A 10552-nucleotide genomic window follows, 5' to 3' on the forward strand; every position below is an offset into this window, starting at 1 on the left:
AAGCTTCAGTGCTTATTTCAATATTGTACTTAACACTATCTAGATTAGCAATATAAAGAAGCATAGTGGAACTGTCTAAATTTTCAGTAGATTTATGGGAAATCAAATTGTCTTCAACAGACACTTATTTAGGATATACAGTTAATTTTAGAACAAAATTCCAGGCAAAATATATTTTCATTTGAAATGGTATTTGTTAGTAGTGCTTTCTCCCTCTAATATTTACAATGTAAATAATGTAGGTACCAGCAATCTAACTTAGCCAAAAAGCAGCTTTTATTTTCCATACTGTATGTAAATAATATAGACCCTTTTTTTTTTTTTTTTGAGGTACTGGAATTTAATTTCTTATATCTCTTAGATAGTAACAGAAGGAAACAGTTGGATTAAGAACTTAGGCCTTAGCTTACATGGTGATTTTTAGTTTTTTATACGGTAATAATTGTGATGCTATTTGTCAATTGGATATAAATATATATATAATTTTAAAAAGTCAAAGTGCTTTGTTTCTTTGTTTATAATGTAATTTTTTGTGCTTCACCAACAGGATGCTGCAGTAAATTTAATATCAGTGAAGCTTCTGTGTAAAGAATGCTATGAATAAAACATTAAGAAGCTATGTGATTTTAAGTTATAGTTGCCTCTAATTTTACCATTTCATTGGTAAAAATCAACTTTTTTTTTATTCATAAAATAGGAAAATATTTTTTAAATTATGTCAGTATGGTGACATAATTTATTTTGAAAAGTGTGTTATTGAGCTTTTACTGTACCATGAGAGGAGATCCAAAATCTGTTCTGTATGTATACCTACGCATGATAATTTTAAAATGTTTGGAAAAACAAGGTTGCACAGGTTTCTTAGCTGTGGCTAGACATTATTTTGAGGTACTGGAAATATTGGAAGCCTATTCTAGTTTATAACAGAGGTGCTGACACTGAAGAATATAATATTTTTGTTTTCTTCATGGTTCATGAATATTACAGTCAAAGTTTATGGGACTATATTACCAGATTCTATGGATCTGGTGAGGTCAGTGACCTGAATGATGACTGTATATGTTTTATCTTAAGTTTAATCCTTTTAACTACCTTAATTCTTAGGCTGAACAATTTCTGATTTACTTCAAAACTTTATATCACATTTTAAGTCTTTTATTGTGTCTGAACTCTGTAAGTTCTCAGAAGCCTTTTCAGTTTATCAAATGTCTGAAAATAAAGTTTTCTAAGATTGAATAAGGGAAGGAACTACTCTTCAACATTGACTTCTTATGGTAGGGTCTGCGTGTAGTTGAGAAGACTCTTCAAGCATTAATAATGTCTGATGTCCAATGTCCAGTCATTAGAAGTGATCCAAGTACCATGATCTCTTAAGGTAGTTAAAGTCTACTGACTAATGAACTTTGGGGATATTCACTACTTAGCTGATCTCATCATCATTCCTATGAGCATGATTCCATTTTTTCCCCCTTATGGTGTTAGTTTTATCTCTGTGCTGTTGGGATCGAGGAATTGGTAAGGTTTTATCTCTGGTGCAGGGCTGGGTGGGAAAGATCCACAGTTCTCATGTTGTTTAAATCTTAAAGTGTTCGATATTAATCTTTTATAGAAATCTTTCAGGATCTTAGCTTGATGTATTAAATTTTAAATCTTGGAATTAATGCAGTGTTGGCAGTTCTGGTTTAGTTACTTTTACTCATCGTTGGAAGAGTGCCAAAACCTTGAGTAGAATGGACTTCTGCTGTAAGTAGATGCCAGGGAATTTATAGTTTAGGAACAACCTGATACTTGTTTATTCTCACAGTATAGATTTTCTGTTCAGCTTTATTTGCCTTATAAAATTTATTTTGAACTGTTTAATAATGGTTCTTGTTCTGATAGCTTGTCTGATACTTTCCCCTGGTATTAAAATGTATTTATTCAAATTTCTTTCTATTTTATATTAAATCTTAATCCCAGTATATGTGATGTTGGATTAGGAGTTGACATATTTTCTAATTGCTTAGTAATTCATCCAAATTAGTTATGTATCAGTACTCACCAGAGCTTCCCAGGTGGCTTAGCAGTAGAGAATCTACCTTCCAATGCAAGAGCCCCAGGAGACATGTGTTTGATCCCTCGATGGGGAAAATCCCCTGAAGGAGAAAATGGTAATCCACTCCAATATTCTTGCTAGGATAATCTCATGGACAGAGGAGTCTGGCAGGCTATACAGTCCATGACGTCAGCAAAGAGTCGAACATGACTGAGCACCAGATCATTTTTTATGACCTTGAACTAAGTAGTCTGTCCTATTTAATATGTTTAAGTCCCTACCAGTTTTTAATACGTGAACTGTGAACTTCCAGATGTTCAAGCTGGTTTTAGAAAAGGCAGAGGAACCAGAGATGAAATTGCCAACATCCGCTAGATCATTGAAAAAGCAAGAGAATTCCCGAAAAACATCTATGTCTGCTTTATTGACTGCCAGAGCCTTTGACTGTGTGGATCACAATACACTGTGGAAAATTCTGAAAGAGATGGGCATACCAGACCACCTGACCTGCCTCTTGAGAAACCTGTATGCAGGTCAGGAAGCAACCATTAGAACTGGACATGGAACAGCAAACTGGTTCCAAATAAGAAAAGGAGTATGTCAGGGCTGTATATTGTCACCCTGCTTACTTAACTTATATGCAGAGTACATCATGAGAAGTGCTGGGCTGGAAGAAGCACAGGCTGGAATCAGGATTGCCAGGAGAAATATCAATAACCTCAGATACGCAGATGACACCACCCTTATGGCAGATAGTGAAGAACTAAAGAGTCTCTTGAAAGTGAAAGAGGAGAGTGAAAAAGTTGGCTTAAAGCTCAACATTCAAAACACTAAGATCATGGCATCCGGTCCCATCACTTCATGGCAAATAGATGGGGAAACAGTGGTTGATTTTATCTTGTGGAGCTCCAAAGTCACTGCTGATGGTGATTGCAGCCATGAAATTAAAAGATGCTTACTCCTTGGAAGGAAAGTTATGACCAACCTAGATAGCGTATTCAAAAGCAGAGACATTACTTTGCCAACAAAGGTCCATCTAGTCAAGGCTATGGTTTTTCCTGTGGTCATGTATGGATGTGAGAGTTGGACTGTGAAGAAAGCTGAGCACCGAAGAATTGATGCTTTTGAACTGTGGTGTTGGAGAAGACTCTTGAGAGTCCCTTGGACTGCAAGGAGATCCAACCCGTCCATTCTGTGGGAGAACAGTCCTGGGTGTTCATTGAAAGGACTGATACTGAAGTTGAAACTCCAATCCTTTGGCCACCTGATGTGAAGAGCTGACTCATTTTTAAAGACCCTGATGCTGGGAAAGATTTGAGGGCAGGAGAAGGGGACGACAGAGGATGAGATAGTTGGATAGCATCACCGACTCAATGAACATGAGTTTGGGTAGGCTCTGGGAGTTGGTGATGGACAGGGATGCCTGGTGTGCTGTAGTTCATGGGGTTGCAAAGAGTCAGACATGACTGAGCGACTGAACTGAGCCAGTTTTTAAACGATCTTAACAGTTTTAAATTTCAAACTCTTAATTTCTCATCTCTAGATTCTTGGTATTTTATCCATATAAATATCTTTGTAGGTGTTTAATGAAGCCAGCTTATATTTAATAACTTAAATGATAAATAAATTAGAAGCAGTGTTCTCTGTCCCTACTATGGTTAATTATTTGTATAAAGTGAATTATTTCAAATGTGTAGGTGAAAGTGGTTTTTTAAAACTAGCTATGTGAGAGAACATGGATACTCTTGAGATTTCTTGAAATTTTACTTCCAAACACTTCATCTTTGTTGGCACTTAAAAGTACAGTTTTAGTTTATATAGAGAAACCATTATTAGCAATGTACTTTTTAAAAAAATACAAACTGTTTCATCCAATTCTTCTTTACAAAATAACTGTTGTAAGTTACATTAAAATCCATTGAAGGGGTTCCTGGGTAGCTCAGTGGTAAAGAATCTGCCTGCCAATGCAAGAGACACAGGTTTAATCCCTGGTCCAGGAAGATCCCACATGCCATGGAGCAACTGAGCCCCTGCAACACAGGGGCTATGTTGAACCTGTGCTCTAGAGCCTGGGAACTGCAACTACTGAGCCCACACTTCTAGAGCCCATACCCATGATCTGCAACAAAAGAAGCCACCAGAATGAGAAGCCCACACCACAACTAGGGAGTAACCCCCATTTGCTGCAACTAGAGAACACCTGCACACACCAGCAAAGACGCAGCACAGCCAATAAGTAATTTAAAAAATTTTTAATCCACTTTATGGTATAGATCAGGGTGAGCAAACTTGGTTAAAGGACAGGCAACAGATGTCTTTAGACTTTGTAAGTTGTACAATCTGTGGCACCATTCAACTCTGCTATGGCGCAAAAATAACCAGAACAATACAGAATTAAATGAATGTGACTGCATTCTAATAAAACTATGTTTATAAAGAGATAGCAGACTGGATTTGGTCGACAGAGCTTAGACTGATCCTTGCCTTAGATGGTTAGTAAAATTAATCTTCCAAGTTTTATTCATGTGGAATAATGTATGATAGAGTAACTCAGAATAATGTAGGTCAGAGTAAAATTTTACAAAGGATAATGACAGTTGCCTTCAATTCATACCACTTTTCCCCCAAAACTGAATAATCTCTTTTTTAGTTGTAAATAAGAAGTAAATGAGAACTCTCTGGAATAGTTTTTTTTGAAAGATCACAGTAGATTAATAAAACATTGCATCTAGAAGTTAGGGATGGTGATAGAATTTTATACAGCACAAGTGAATTGCTTTCACAGCTTTATTTCTGTTCTTAGTATTTTTTGAGGGTAGTTTAATCTGTAATCATGACCATACAGTGTTTTAATATGTTTTCATATAGGTTAGTGAAGTGATTAATATCTTCAAAGTGCTAACCAAAAATAAAATGTCCATAATGGATTAAGTGTGTGACCATCATTTAATGGGTGATCTCTTCAAACTGTAGATCTTCTGAAATCTTTTTGGTTGTTTTATATAAGTGCTATGTGAGGGTTATAATGACAAATCCTAATAGATTGGTTAAATTCAAACAAGTTCCTTCAGGTGAAACTAACCTTTCTCAAGTTTTAAGAATGTGCTGGCTTTCGAGTATTTTTCTGTTTATAGCAGTGGTTTCCATATATCAAAATCACTTATCAGAGCTTTTTAAGAATCAAACTATCCAAAAGCTATACAACTACACAGTCTTGAGGTGCGAAAGTAAGAGATTTATTCCCTGTCATGTGCCTTTATACTCCATGTAGTGAGGACAAAATGGGAGTTCCCAAAGGAAAAATTTTATATGGTAGGAGTTGATTATATAGGAAAAACCTTGGCATTCAAATTTAAACTCATAACTTTATATCATGTAAGCTTGATAGTAACTGAGCAGTTTTACAATCATACATTGTATTAAGCTAGTCAAAGCTAAGCTTTGTAATAGAGATCTGGGCATGTTAGGAGAGTTAATGCTATTTCCTAGAAAATTAAAAGTGTTTACAATTCCTTCTCTCCCATTTTGTGAATAAAGGGTTCGATCAGAGAAAGGGAGAAACTGATAATAAAGGCAATAGGGCAAGGATTTGGGGGAAAAGGACAGTAATTTACATCAGTTCATTCGCTCACTCGTGTCCAACTCTTTGCTATGCCATGGACTGCAGCCCACCAGGCTTCCCTGTTCATCAACAACTCCCTGATCTTACTCAAACTCATGTCCATCGCATTACTATTTAGGTTGGTCATAGCTTTTCTTCCAAGGAGCGAGCAAGCATTTAATTTCATGGCTGCAGTCACCATCTGCAGTGATCTTGGAGCCCCCAAAAATAGTCTCACTGTTTGCATTGTTTCCCCATCTATCTGCCATGAAGTGATGGAATCAGATGCCATGATCTTAGTTTTCTGAATGTTGAGTTTTAAGCCAGCCTTTTCACTCTTTTTCACTTTCATCAAGAGACTCTCTAGTTATTCGCTTTTTGCCATAGGGTGGTGGTATCTGCATATCTGAGGTGGTTGATATTTCTCCCAGCAATCTTGATTCTAGCTTGTGCTTCTTCCAGCACTGCATTTCGCATTGTGTACTCTACATAGAAGTTAAATAAGCAGGATGACAGTATACAGCCTTGATGTACTCCTTTCCCGATTTGGAACCAGTCTGTTGTTCCCTGTCCAGTTCTAACTTGCTTCTTGACCTGCATACAGATTTCTCAGGAGGCAGGTCAGATGGTCTGGTATTCCCATCTCTTGAAGAATTTTCCACAGTTTGTTGTGATCCACACAGTCAAAGGCTTTAGCATAGTCAATGAAGCAGACATAGCTGTTTTTCTGGAATTCTCTTGCTTTTTCAATGATCCAGCAGATGTTGGCAATTTGATCTCTGGTTCCTTTGCCTTTTCTAACCCCAACTTGAACATCTGGAAGTTTTGGTTCATGTACTGTTGAAACCTAGCTTGGAGAATTTTGAGCATTGTTTGCTAACATGAGATGAGTGCAGTTGTGCATTAGTTTGAACATTCTTTGGCATTGCCTTTCTTTGGGATTGGAATGAAAACTGACCTTTTCCAGTCCTGTGGCCACTGCTGAGTTTTCCAAATTTGCTGACATATTGAGTGCAACACTTTCACAGCAGCATCATTTAGGATTTGAAATAGCTCAGCTGGAATTCCATCACTTCTTAGACCCCAATATATTAATAAGTACATTGAATTTTAAAAATTGTTCTAAATATATGAGAATCAGACCAGATTTTAAAAATGACAAAATCATAAACATTTATAAGGGTCCCACCAAAAGTCTTAAGGATCAGAAATAAGAAAAAGTTGGTATTATAAACCACTGATATCTATTAAAATGAATTTGTAACTTAAAAGTACATAGTGTACCTAGACCTACATGGTTTTCTGATTAAGTTTACCAAATAAATAACACAAATCTTACATAAAGTCTTTAGCAGAACTGAAAAAGAGTAACATTTGATGAGGTCAATAGAATCTTGATAATTAAATTCAACAAGGACATAATTATGGGGCAATCTGATGAATATAAATGAAAAAAATCTTTTCAGCATTTAGCCAAATATTAAGAGGAAGAAATAGAGTTGGCTCAACTTTTAAAAATCTTGACTAATTTGCATTTATGGAATAAGGAATATGTATGACTCAAAAAGTAAAAACATTTTATAAAAATACGCAAATACTAATAGCTGGTATTGTCATACTGTTATCAGGCAGTATAAGGCAAAAAACATTACTAGAGAGATTATATTTAATAATGATAAAAACTTTACTCAAGATGAGATAGCAATTCTAAATTTGTAGGAACCTAATAGCATAGTATTAAATAAAGCAAAAAAGTTAGAAATAACAAAGAGAAAGGTTTACAATTCCAAGTACATTAGCATCTCTTCATTACTGAAGCAAATATCCATAAAGGTATCAAAAATTTGAACATGGCAAGCAAACATGACATAATGGACCTATATTAGTCACTGTACCCAATAACTCTAGGTATTTACATGAAACTTATAAAATTGAACATATGCTGAACCAGAAAGGAAATCTCACATTTCAAAGGATTTAAGTCACAAAGTTTGTTCTCTAGTTATATTAGAATTAAGATAAAAATCATTAACAAGGTAAAATCCTGAAATGTTTGGATAGTAAACATATAAAAGTTCATGAGTGAAAAATAGAAATATTTTAACTAAAAGATACTGAAAATAGCATCAAATCATGTGGGATGTTAATTGTGGGAGGTTGCTAGGGCCATGCTTAGGAGATTTATGGCTTTGAATGTGTAGCTGTGGATGCATATATTAGGAAACCTAGATTATGAGCAGGAAAAAAGTAAAAACGAAGTAGAAAATAGATGCACAGAGTAAAGTCACAACTCATCTTTTTTTCTATCTTTTCCCAAAATGAAGTAGTTAAAAATTTTTTTTTACTGAAGTATAATTGGGACTTCCCTAGTGGTCCAGTGGTTAAGAATCTGCCTTTCAATGCAGGGGACGTGGGTTCAATCCCTAGTATGGGAATTAAGATCCCACATGCCTTAGGGCAACTAAGCCTATGAGCCACAATGGGCCTAGTACAGCCAAAAAAAGTATAGTTGATGTACAGTGTGTTTCAGGTGTACAGCAAAGTGATTCAGTTATTTTTATGTGTGTGTGTGTGTATATATATATATATAATTTTTCAGATTATTTTCTCAGGTTATTGCTAAATATTGAGTATAGTTCCTATGCTATACAGTAGATCCAACCATGTTGGTTATCTATTTTATATATAGTAGTGTGTATGTATTCATCACAACTCATATCTTTGAAAAGACAAGCAGAATTACATATATTTTTAGGTATGTGATGGGAGAAAACATGTGACATTTATGGCTTCCCCAACAGGAGAATCACAACAGAGATTCTTTGGGCTTTGAAGCAATCCATGCCATCTGCAGTCAAGAATTACATACTTTTCAGAAAGTTCCTGGCATGCTTATGGGCCATGGACAAGACAGCAAGCATGATCATGGATTATCAATGACCATGTGGCCAGAACTATTTAAGATGAGGTAGGTTCTGTCAAATCTATCAAGGCATCATCAGGTCAGATGGAGCCAGCAGCAATCTCTCATAAGATAGAAGTGGTACATCTGTGAGTGGGCCTCCGCAGAGCTGGAGGGCCCAATCAAGTTGCATAAGCAAGTCATCTTGATTCCCATCTCATCAACTACTATTGCCCTAGTGCCTCTTTCTCAGTTCAAAACTATGTCCATATGGTAACCATGGAAGTGCACCACTGTTCAAATCTTTGCCTCTAGGATTCCAGTCAGCTGACAGTTCTCAGCTGCAACCCTGTCAGAATCTACTGCAGCATTTAAACTCAAGATGTAGTATCCATGGGCACCTATAGCCAATGACCAACCACTGGGTGGTGGTGAACAGATACTGGGATCTAGACATTTCTGCATCCATCAAGACCAGCAGGAATGGACTTCTGAGAGGGGCACCAGTTTCACTAAAGAGTGTAATGGTGGCTCCTCTCATCTGCAGACTGGGGGTGATGGTAGGAAAGTGGTCACAGAATTGAGCTAATTAATAGAACAGGAATGGTTGGAGGGAGTAGTCTCAGAGGCGTGACCAGGGAATTGTGGAAATGGCTAATAGAACATGTCATCTGTAGGGGCAAAAGAGATGGACATTCAGTGAGGATGCTGTTTAACATCTAAGAACAAAAAACAAAATTTTTCTAAACCAAGTATGGAGAAACAAGAGGCCAAAGGCAGCCACTCCAAAAAAAAAAAAAAAAAAAAAAAAGTGAAAATCCTTTACTTGGTTCCCTGACCTGTATTCACACCCAGAACCAACTGACTAAAAAGGTGAACGGATCTTCTGGGGGAAGAATCCTACAACAACTCAGCAAGTATAATATTTTCTGTCTTTTCCCAAAACGACTGAGGCCATTACTTGGTGATGGTACACTGGAGAAAGGAGAACCTTGGATTTCAAAGAATTTTAGACACAGAGGCTGAGTTGATATTTGATGCCTAGAGACCGAAAGCATCATCCCCACCCATTTGTTAGAAATTCACTAGTCTGCTCTCTGAAGAAACCAGATGGATCCTGGAGGATGACTAAAGGCTGTCATAAATTCAACCAAAAGTGGTCCTAATAACAGATGGTAGTGTTAGGCATGATATCACTGATGTGCTTGGTTACTCAGTTGTTTCCGACTCTTTGTGACCCCATGGACTGCAGTCCACCAGGCTTCTCTGTCCATGGGGATTCTCCAGGCAAGAGTCCTGGAGTGGGTTGCCATGCCCTTCTCCAGGGGATCTTCCAACCCAGGAATCAAACCCAGGTCTCCCACATTGCAGGTGGATTCTTTACTATCTGAGCCACCAGGGAAGCCTGATATCACTAATCAGTTAAGTCACTCAGTCAGGTCCGACTCTTTGTGACCCATGGACTGCAGCCCACCAGGCTTCCCTGTCCATCACCAACTCCAGGAGCTACTCAAACTCATGTCCATCGCATTGGTGATGCCATCCAACCATCTCATCCTCTGTCGTCCCCTTCTCTTTCTGCCTTCAATCTTTCCCAGCGTCAGGGTCTTTTCCAATGAGTTGGTTCTTCATATCAGGTGGCCAAAGTACTGGAGTTTCCGCTTCAGCATCAGTCCTTCCAATGAATATTCAGGACTGATTTCCTTTAAGATTGACTGGTTGAATCTCCTTGCAGTCCAAGGGACTGTCAAGAGTCTTCTCCAACACCACAGTTCAAAAGCATCAGTTCTTTGGCGCTCAGTGTTCTTTACAGTCCAAATCTTACATCAATGCATGACCACTGGAAAAAGCATAGCTTTGACTAGATGGACCTTTTGTTGGTAAAGTAATGTCTCTGATTTTTAATATACTGTCTAGGTTGGTCATAGCTTTTCTTCCAAGGAGCAAGCATCTTTTAATTTCATGGCTGCAGTCACCATCTGCAGTGATTTTGGAGCCCGCCAAAATAAAGTCT

The sequence above is a fragment of the Bos mutus genome, chromosome 21 (assembly GCF_027580195.1).
Source record: "Bos mutus isolate GX-2022 chromosome 21, NWIPB_WYAK_1.1, whole genome shotgun sequence".
Classification (NCBI taxonomy): Eukaryota; Metazoa; Chordata; class Mammalia; order Artiodactyla; family Bovidae; genus Bos; species Bos mutus.